Here is a 9,245-nt window from a genome sequence, read left to right as displayed (position 1 = left end):
GCAGCGCAAAGCGCGCGCTGGCCGCCGCTCCTCCGGAAACGGAGAAAACGAAATAAAAGAGTAGCTCCCGCCGCGAGGCTCAACGATCGATATGGCGGTGTGAGGATCCGGAACAAACTGTGAACAGAATTAAACGGAATCAACCTCACGACTCTACGACTAGAAACGCACGGGTCATGCCCATCGCGTCAGACTTGACTCCACGGAGCATTACACACGCACAGCCACTGCTAAAGTGAAAACGGAAACTGTGGTTTTCGGGATTCCGATGTCCACGCACCGGACATCGCGTACCCGGCACGATTTAGTGGGCTCAGCCCCTAAATGCAGCCTCTGGCCAGAAGGTACTCGTTCAAAGCGATCTTGGTCGGAACCACAAGAGCGCATCCGTACCTTAAAACGCTGTCAACTAACGACGCTCAAAACCGCGCCGACAGCTCAAGCAAGGCCAACTGGGAGCTAGCATGCGGTCAAACCGAGACGCTAGTCTCCTCCCGGACAAAATGCAATGCGGGAATAATTTCCAAACACAGTACATGCAACCGCCATCCGCAATAGGTGCGTTCTCCACCCGGAGCGATGCCTCTCTAACGCGTCCGATCGGTAACAAGCGGTCCAAACCATTACCTCGATACGCGAACAAAGGCGGTTAGGCGCATCACATCCCCCAAAGCGTGAGCTGGCATCTTTCCCAGCAGACGTGAACGGCCGGAGGCGTAGGTGGGGGGACGCCCGACACTACAGGCCTCGAGGGGTGCGGTATTTTCGACGCACACAGCGCTCTTGCGCAGCAGGATCAACCTGCCAGCATCCAACGGTGCGCTGGACAGCAAATACTCATGGCGCTTCTCGTAACGGGGGATAAGTAAATTCCTGACAGGCTGGGCAAAAGGGTTAATCCCTTAAAACAGCGGTCAAAATCCGCGCCTCCTAGTCAGACAGGCGATAATGTCAGGACCTCCGTGCGGCGCTCCCGCAACGAAACTTCGTGCGGCGCTCCCGCGACAAAGATGACCCCCAAAAAGAGCGAGAAACAGTGCCCCAATTCAACCGGAAACAGGTTAGGAATCAGAATGCCTGCCTGATCTAAAATCAGGCCCCACGTTGCGGCGCCAGTTTATGCGGGCATCTTCTAGCTCCGATTCCCACAAACCCTGTCTCCGGATGAATATGACACTTCAATACTTCGCACTCGGCAAAAGGGTTTATTCACTCACTCATTGCCTGGGGGGGTTTCGGGATCGGGGAACGGTCATCAGCGAGGCCGGGGGAGAGTCCGCTGTCACTGCAGCTGCTCTGAGTCCCAGCGGTGGTCATCCCCACCGCGTCATGGGGACGTCGTCGTCCAGGGTCGCTGTCCGGTCCGTTTGTCGAGTCCGCCACTCGACGTAGTGCCCGCACTCCCTGCGCCAGCGTCCGGCGCCGTCCGAGCTCGCCTCCGTGACCGGTCCCTTGTGAAGTCGGCAGCCCAAGCCCTCTTCCTTTGTCTCCGTTCCCCTCTTAAGACCTTCCCAAGTCCTTGTCCCGCCGACCGTCCAATCGGGAACCTTGCCGCGAGCCGACCCTCCGACGTCAGCGCTGGGTGAGGGGGCGCTTGCCCCGTTCCTCCCGGAGAGCTCGGACGTTCCGCGACAGGACGGCGACGGAAAACGGGAAGGTCACGGGGAACGAAGGAGCGCCCGACGGTACGGCGGCGGGGACCGGGAAGGTCACGGAGCGCGGGGGAGCCAGGGAGAGGGTCCCCACAAGTTAAACGTTTAATGAAGCGAACTTGTGCCAAATATAAACATAAAACAGAAGATAACGATACAACGTCGTGGGCGTCGATGTCCGCGTAACAGCAGGATCGCACGCTGGGGCGAGATTGACTCCGCTCGCTATGCGGAGTCCTATGTACCCTCGTGGGTTTCTGGAATATTCGGCGTAGAACATTCGGAACTTGATCAGACGAGAATGATCTCGAACTTACGAGGACGCCAAGTTGAATTAATAAATAAAAGGAGAGTCAGTTGACTGGAATCGATCGTACACCTTCCGCGCGACAGTCAAGCATGGCAACCACTCGGCCACGCACGCGCTCACTCGCCGACGGGCGTGGCATTGCTCCCCCCCCCCCCCTTTAAAAGCGCATCCGTTCGATGCGACTTGCCGGGAAACAAAACAGCAAAACAAACAAAAATAATGGCAAACTACGTAGACTTGTGCAACACAATCCTATCGAGCGCATTACAAAACACAATTCACAGTCATATCGATCGTAGTACGGCTTGAGGCGCACAACGTGGACGACTTCCGGTCGTGGAGGGCGGCGTGTCGAAGTCCATGTTCCGTCGGGCATCATCTCGTAGTTCAGATCCCCGATTCGACGAAGCGCGTTGTAAGGTCCAAAGTAGCGCTTCAGAAGTTTCTCGCTGATACCACGGCGACGAATCGGTGTCCACACCCACACCCTGCCTCCGGGCTGGAAGTGGACGTCCCGACGAGGAAGGTTGTAGCGGCCAGTGTCGACACGTTGTTGGGCTTTAATCCTAACTCTGGTGAGGTGACGGACTTCTGCCCGTTGGCCAACCACCTGGGCGTCGTAGCTTCCGTCGACAGCCGGTTCGTGGGGTTACACTGTGTCGTCACCTTGCGACAATGCGCTAGTTGAAAGGCTGTAACCCCGGTGGTCCCTTGTACGGCCGTGTCGAAGGCAAATGTGACGTGCGGCAACACCTCGTCCCATGTCTTGTGCTCCACGTCGACGTACATGGAGATCATGTCGGCGATGGTCTTGTTGAGCCTATCCGTCAGCCCGCTGGTCTGCGGGTGGTACGCAGTGGTGCGAGGATGGCTGGTGTGGCTGAGACAAAGGATTTCTTGTGTCAGCTGGGCCATGAATGATGATCCACGGTTTAAAGACATAACTTCGGGAGCATCGAGCCGGAGGACGATGGACTCGATGAAAAACTTGCCGACTTACACAGCAGTCGCTGAAGGAAGGGTTTTCGTTTCGGCGTACCGCGTGAGGTAATCTGTGGCGTCGATTATCCATCTGTTTCTTGGCGGCGATGGTGGGAAATGACCAAAGTAGATCCATCTCCATCCGCTAGGACGGTGCGGTCGGGTGAGCAATCGGCTGGAGGAGGCCTGCCGGCTTCGTCGGCTGTTACTTGCTTCGCTGGCACTCGTGGCACGACCGTGAGTAGAGCTGAACGGTCTTCGGGAGCTTGGGCCAGTAATACCTTTCATGAATTCGGCACAGCGTACGGCTGTAACCAAGGTGTCCGGACGTCGGGTCATCGTGGCAGGCTTGGAAGAACTCCTCTCTAAAGTCGGTAGGGATTACCAGCAGCCAACGTAGGACGAACGTCGGCTGGGCTCTCGAGAAGACACGGGAGATGGTACCCCCCTCGTCCTTCGAGGTGCTCGATTAGCGCGCAGAACCCAGGATCGTCCCTTTGACGTCGTGACATGTCGATGTTCACCGCACCTAGGAAGCACTCGTCGTCATCGTCGGCGTTGCTACCAGGAGCTGTCTCGACAGGGGCTCTGGACAGGCAGTCGGCGTCGCTGTGCTTGCGGCTTCACTTGTAGACCACAGTCGTGTTAAACTCCTCCAGTCGAAGGCTACATCAAACGAGACGTCCTGCATGGTATTTTAGGTACGCAAGCCAGCAGAGCGAGTGATGGTCCGTGACAACGCGGAACAGGCTCCCGTACAAGTACGGGCGAAACTTTGTGATTGCCCAGACGACCGCAAGACATTCCTTATCAGTCGTGGAGTAATTTATCTTCTCTTTGAACAGTGTCCAACTTGCATAGGCGATGACTCACTCGGTGGCTTCTTGAATCTGAACCAGTACCGCGCCAAGTTATGCGTTACTTGCGTCCGTATGAATCTCGGTTTTCGGATCTTGATCGAAGTGTCAAAGAACCGGAGGAGTCTGAAGTTGTCGTTTCAGATCGTTGAATGCCTGCTGTTGCTTCTTGGGCCATTCAAACTTTTGGGCGTCTTTTGTGAGGTTTGTGAGTTGTGTGAAAATTCTTGCGAAATCGCGAACGAAGCCCCGATAGTACGCACATAGTCTAAGGAATCTTCGAACGGCCTTCTTGTCTGTCGGCGCTCGAAATGCCGCGACGGCGCCAGTCTTCCCTGGGTCTGAGCGAACACCATCATTGCTAACCACGTGGCCTAAGAACTTCAGTTCGTCATAAGCGAACCGACATTCCGATGGTTTGAGAGCGTAACCGGCGGTCTGTAGGGCCTGGATAACAGCTCGGAGTCGTCGCAAGTGCTCGTCGAACTCGGTTGAAAACACTACGACGTCGTCAAGGTAGACGAGACAGCTCTGTCATTATTGGGGAGGAGGACAGACCGTTACGCCCCAAGCGGTTAACTTATCAACTACACGGATGGGGACAACAAATACAATGACGCAGCGCTCGGCCGACATAACCGAACGCCGCGTCAGCGTTCGGCTGGAGTTCGTGTTCTCCGGCGAGGGGGAGGAGGGCTCTTTTCTTTCCACGACGGCCTGCATGAACAATGCAGCATGCACGATCCCAGCTTAGCACAAAAGCCGAAGTGGGTCAAGCTCGCATTCTCTGAGGATAGATCCGGCACTTAACGTCGCTTCGTCCATTGTTAGTATTTTTTACATTAAACTGTGCCCCGCGCTCTATTGTAGAAGATGACATGGCCATGCCCATAAGTCCTGTTGGCATGTGCACAGGCCTTGTGTTGAGTAAACACCGAGCGTGGGGAAAACAAACGGGTCAGAGCGCCCCCTATAGTTCGATCTCCTGCCCAATAGCCAAGCCAGTACGGTGTCCGTGACACGCTGGAACGTTGTTGGCGCCGTGTATAGTCCAAAGGGCATTTAACTCGTACAGTCCATCTGGCGTGACGAAAGCTGTCTTTTCTCGGTCCCGTTCGTCGACTTCGACCTGCCAGTAGCCGCTCTTCTGGTCGATCGATAAAAAATGTGGATAGCGGCGCAGCCGGTCTAGCATGTCGTGTATGCGGGGGAGTGGTAGACGTCTTTTTTCGTCACCGCGTTCAGCTATCGTTAGTCCACCCATAACCTAAGCGTTGAGTCCTTCCTTTTAATCAGTGCCACCAGAGGGGCCGATGGACTCCTTGAATACTGAATTATCTCATGATTCAGTATTTCTCGAGCTTGCTCCTGGATGACCTCCCTTTCTTTTGAGGAGAATCGGCATGGCGATGGATGCACAGGGGTTGCATCGTCCTAGGTAACAATCTGATGATTCGCAACCGTGGTTTGGCGCACCTTCGACGACGTTGCAAAGCAGTCGCTGTATTCGGCGAGGCGATCAGTCAGCTGCTGTCGTTCTGGGCCCGCAAGCTTGGGGTCCATGTCGAGCTGCGCTAGCGATGTAAGTCTTCCTGATGCGACGATGATTCCTCAGTAATCGCGGTGACTTCGGCAAAGTTTCCGAGTTTCTCAACATGGGCCCACAGCTGCACCTTAAGTGAGGTCTTGCGTTTCTTGTCGGAAATTCGTCACGAGGACCACAGTGCGACCATTTTGAAGTTCAGCTACTCCCCTTGCGACGCCTATTCCTATTTCCAGGAACAATTGAAGGTTACCTTCCAGAACAACTTCGCCGCAGGTAGCTGCAACGGTGACGACGGGTACTAGAACACTTTATCGCGACGGTAGATTCACGGGGTCGGCAGCTACTCGGACGGCGGCTGACTCAGTTGGGGTTTCTCTGAAGGCGGAACAGTCGTCCGCCGCGCCAATCTGTTTTCTCCAGGGTTGATGACAGCGTCGTATTCATACAGATCATCCATGCCAAGAATGACGTCTCTGGAGCAGTCTTGTAGGACGACAAATTTCACAGGACACGTTTCGCCATGAATTTCGATGCAAGCAGTCCACATTCCGACAGGCGTGATGAGGTGTCCTCCAGCGGTGCTCCAACCTCTTTTAGTGGCTGTCTCTGGCAAAAAGGGCACGCTTCATGTTCGTGGCTTCCTTGACGAAATCTTCGACGGTGGATGGGGGTTGCGGACAAGACCTCAGAAGATGGCATCCTTTACGCTTCGCATCAGGATCCGCAGCTTCTTTTCGTCGGTGGCTTGAAGGTCGGCGCAAGCGACCAGGCGCAGAACATCCTCGACAAAACTGGTGATACTCTCGTTTGCGCCCTGGGTCCTCATTCGCGTCGATATTGGTTGGTGAATGTCCGTCTCAGTGCATCCTTGGGGGCGGTCCATGATATCAACGAAGTTTCGCGATCCTCGAACCAGTACCTGGCCGTTCCTTCGAGTGCAAAGTAAAGATTCTGCAAGCGCTGTTCGTCCGTCCATCGGTTGTGTTGGGTCACTTGCTCGTACGGTTGTAGAAAGTCCTCGATGTCTTCATAAGGCTCACTATGGAAGTACGCGGGCATACGGGCAGCGACGAGTAGGACAACGACGGGTGGAGTGGTCATCGTCGCGGTCTTTGGTTTCTGCAGCAGGGGTCCGAGTTCCGGAGGTTGGCCTTTGGTGCGGCGGCTTGCTCGGACGTCGGCGTTTTCTGCGAGGGGAAGCCTTCCGGGGTTGAGCACTTCACTTGGCTGTGATGTTTTCGTAGGTGTACCCTTAGCGGGCATAGAAAGCGATAGCCAGCACCTTCACCACAATGTCACGATTGACAACTGATAAGGCGATGATAACTGAAGAAACTAAATGTTTAATGGGACGAACTTCTGTTCAAAACAGAAAGGAAACACAAGATAACAATAGAGCCCCGCAGACGTCGATGGCGGCGTAACAGAACGATCGTACGCTGGGGCGAGACTGACTCCGCTCGTCATGCGGAGTCCCTAAGGTCTCCTGGAACATTCGACGTTGAACGTTCGGTGCGTAGAATATTCGGCACTTGATCATACGAGAATGTTCTCGAACGTACGAGAACGCCAAGTTGAAAGAATAAATAAAAGGAGAGCCCACTCACTGGAGTCGAACCTAGACCTTCCGCGCGAAAGCCAAGTGTGGTTACCACTCGGCCACAAACGCGCTCGCTCGCCGACGCGCGGGGCAATATCATAGAGTCACGAGGTCTGAATTACGTTCATGCGGAGCCCGACATGCAAGCGAGCGTGACCAGCGCAGTTTAGAGGGACTTACAACTTTAACTCGCTGTTGACGCGGGCAATAGATAATAATTTTGGTAGCAAAACTAAAACCGTAGATCCTAAAAGACCCGTGGCTTGTGTTATTGGGCCTTAATAGGGAGTTTTCGTAGACCGCGTTGCCCCCTCCGCTAAGCGTTCCGCAACGAAGAAGTTGCTACTGTGCCGGCGCGCCGATAGCCTTGACTGTGGAGTTCCCGCTATCGTAGCGGATTACGGAGGGCCTTGCGGGACGGCGAAAACGATCTACGAAAACTCCCTATTGAAAGCAAACACGGTAAACGGAGGCTCCGATATCTAAACAAAATCTCAAGCTCCTAAAGGCGTAACGTGCGGCGATGGTCATGGGATTACGCTGTCGGCAACGACGCCCGTCTGAAGAGCGCCGATAAAACTTTATCTGGTGGCGGCTTAGCGCGTGCGTGTGGTCTAGTGTACCTACCTTACACCCTGGTTAAAGTAAAAATAAAAACAAAGCCTGTAGCATTGTGTGCAACGTGACTTTTGGTTGTGTTTGAAGTCCCGCCTTCCCTCGGCTTATTGAAAGAGAGAGAGAGAGAGTTGATTGAGGTAAGACGTTCAGCGTTTAGTGCAAACGTAAATTTAGTCACTGCATAAAGAAAGACACGGTGTGAGTTGTTTAATTTAGAACTGCATCATAGACAAGCCCCGTTTAGTTGCATCGTTGCACAGCGCTCATCAGCTATGGCAGCGACTTTCAGCGTCGACAGAGTTTTTTGTGCTGACTACCACAGTAAACACTAGAAAAAAGTGACAAAGCAGAGGAATATCCGCAGCGTGCAAGGTCTTGGTATTGTGGGATTCGACTTGCCTTACTGCACCACGAGGTCGATCCACTCCGTAGCTCGATGTTGAGGACTGCTACGGCCGGGCCCGTCCGGAGGCTGCCGTGGACTCCGAGGAGAGGATTCACTCCAAAACACAAAGATACTGAAGAAGCGGGTTTATTTGGCTCCTGTGCCACCACGCTGTGCCACCACGCTGTGCCCGTCGGCCAAACTAATAAAAGAAAAGAACGGAAAAAGGTCGGCACTGTCCCATTAGACAGATTCACCTGGAGGGGGCCCACGCTGCCGCATTAGGCAGATTCGTGGAAAGGGGAAAGCTCCAAAAAGAACGAGGCTCCGTGGCCCAGAGCCTTCCCCGACGAGAGACCGGGCCGCCGTTCGCGGCCGCTTATCTAGCCAGCGGAAAGTGGACGCGCCCGGGGTAGGTAGTGTGGCTTATCCCGCAGATGGGCCACGTCCACAATCATTTCCGAAGGGTGCGCCGGAGGCACTTTCACCCAAAAGGGCGAGGGAAGACACGCCCTCTTCGAGGAATGCGGCCTTACCCCCGTATCCGGGATGACGTCGCCATAACGCTCCCACGGCCTGCTTGTGCTAGGCCTAGATAGGGAGACGGGAAACTCGTGGTTCCCACAGTATCAACCACCTGTAGAAGATTTTGCACCAGGAGACATTTGTAGAAGAGAAAGAAACAGACTACCTCTGCCAGGACTGTTTCCAGCACTGCAACCGTGAAATACACCGTGTGCAGGAAACCTGTGACAGTGTGGAGGACACGTTTATCCCAGATATTGAAGCCGTCGAGAAGCTGAATCGTTATCTACTGCCCAAGAAAGTGTCATTCCTGAAGCCACCAAGTCAAGGGAAAAGCCGTTGCAGAGAAACTTACGGAAAAAGAAAACAAGCCGAAATGGAAAATGCCATAATCAACAATATTCGTACGGGGATTCGAACGGCATATGGCCCATTTGACGTCCGAGGACCATCGCGAGGGGACTGCAACAGGGGCAGAGAGTGGATGCAGAACTTTTGTCTCGCATACGCTGCATGTGCTTCCCACCAAGAACGCTGCCGGCGACTGACGCTCCTTCTGCCATATCTGCCTAAGAAAGAGATAGAAAGTATTGTACCGGAGGCAACTCCGTACATCATCAACAAGTCTCAGAAACTGAGAGATAACCATGGTGTGTGGTCAATACCAGATCCTTACTCAAGATGCAAGATGAGCGAAGAAGAGTTGTCTCTAGCTCTTGAGTTTTATACTGAGTACTAACTGGGCTGCTCTAGAGAAAGCCCCAACCAGAA

The sequence above is a fragment of the Ixodes scapularis genome, unplaced genomic scaffold, assembly GCF_016920785.2.
Source record: "Ixodes scapularis isolate PalLabHiFi unplaced genomic scaffold, ASM1692078v2 PGA_scaffold1__304_contigs__length_218370807, whole genome shotgun sequence".
Classification (NCBI taxonomy): domain Eukaryota; kingdom Metazoa; phylum Arthropoda; class Arachnida; order Ixodida; family Ixodidae; genus Ixodes; species Ixodes scapularis.
Note: the sequence above shows the minus strand (reverse complement) of the source record.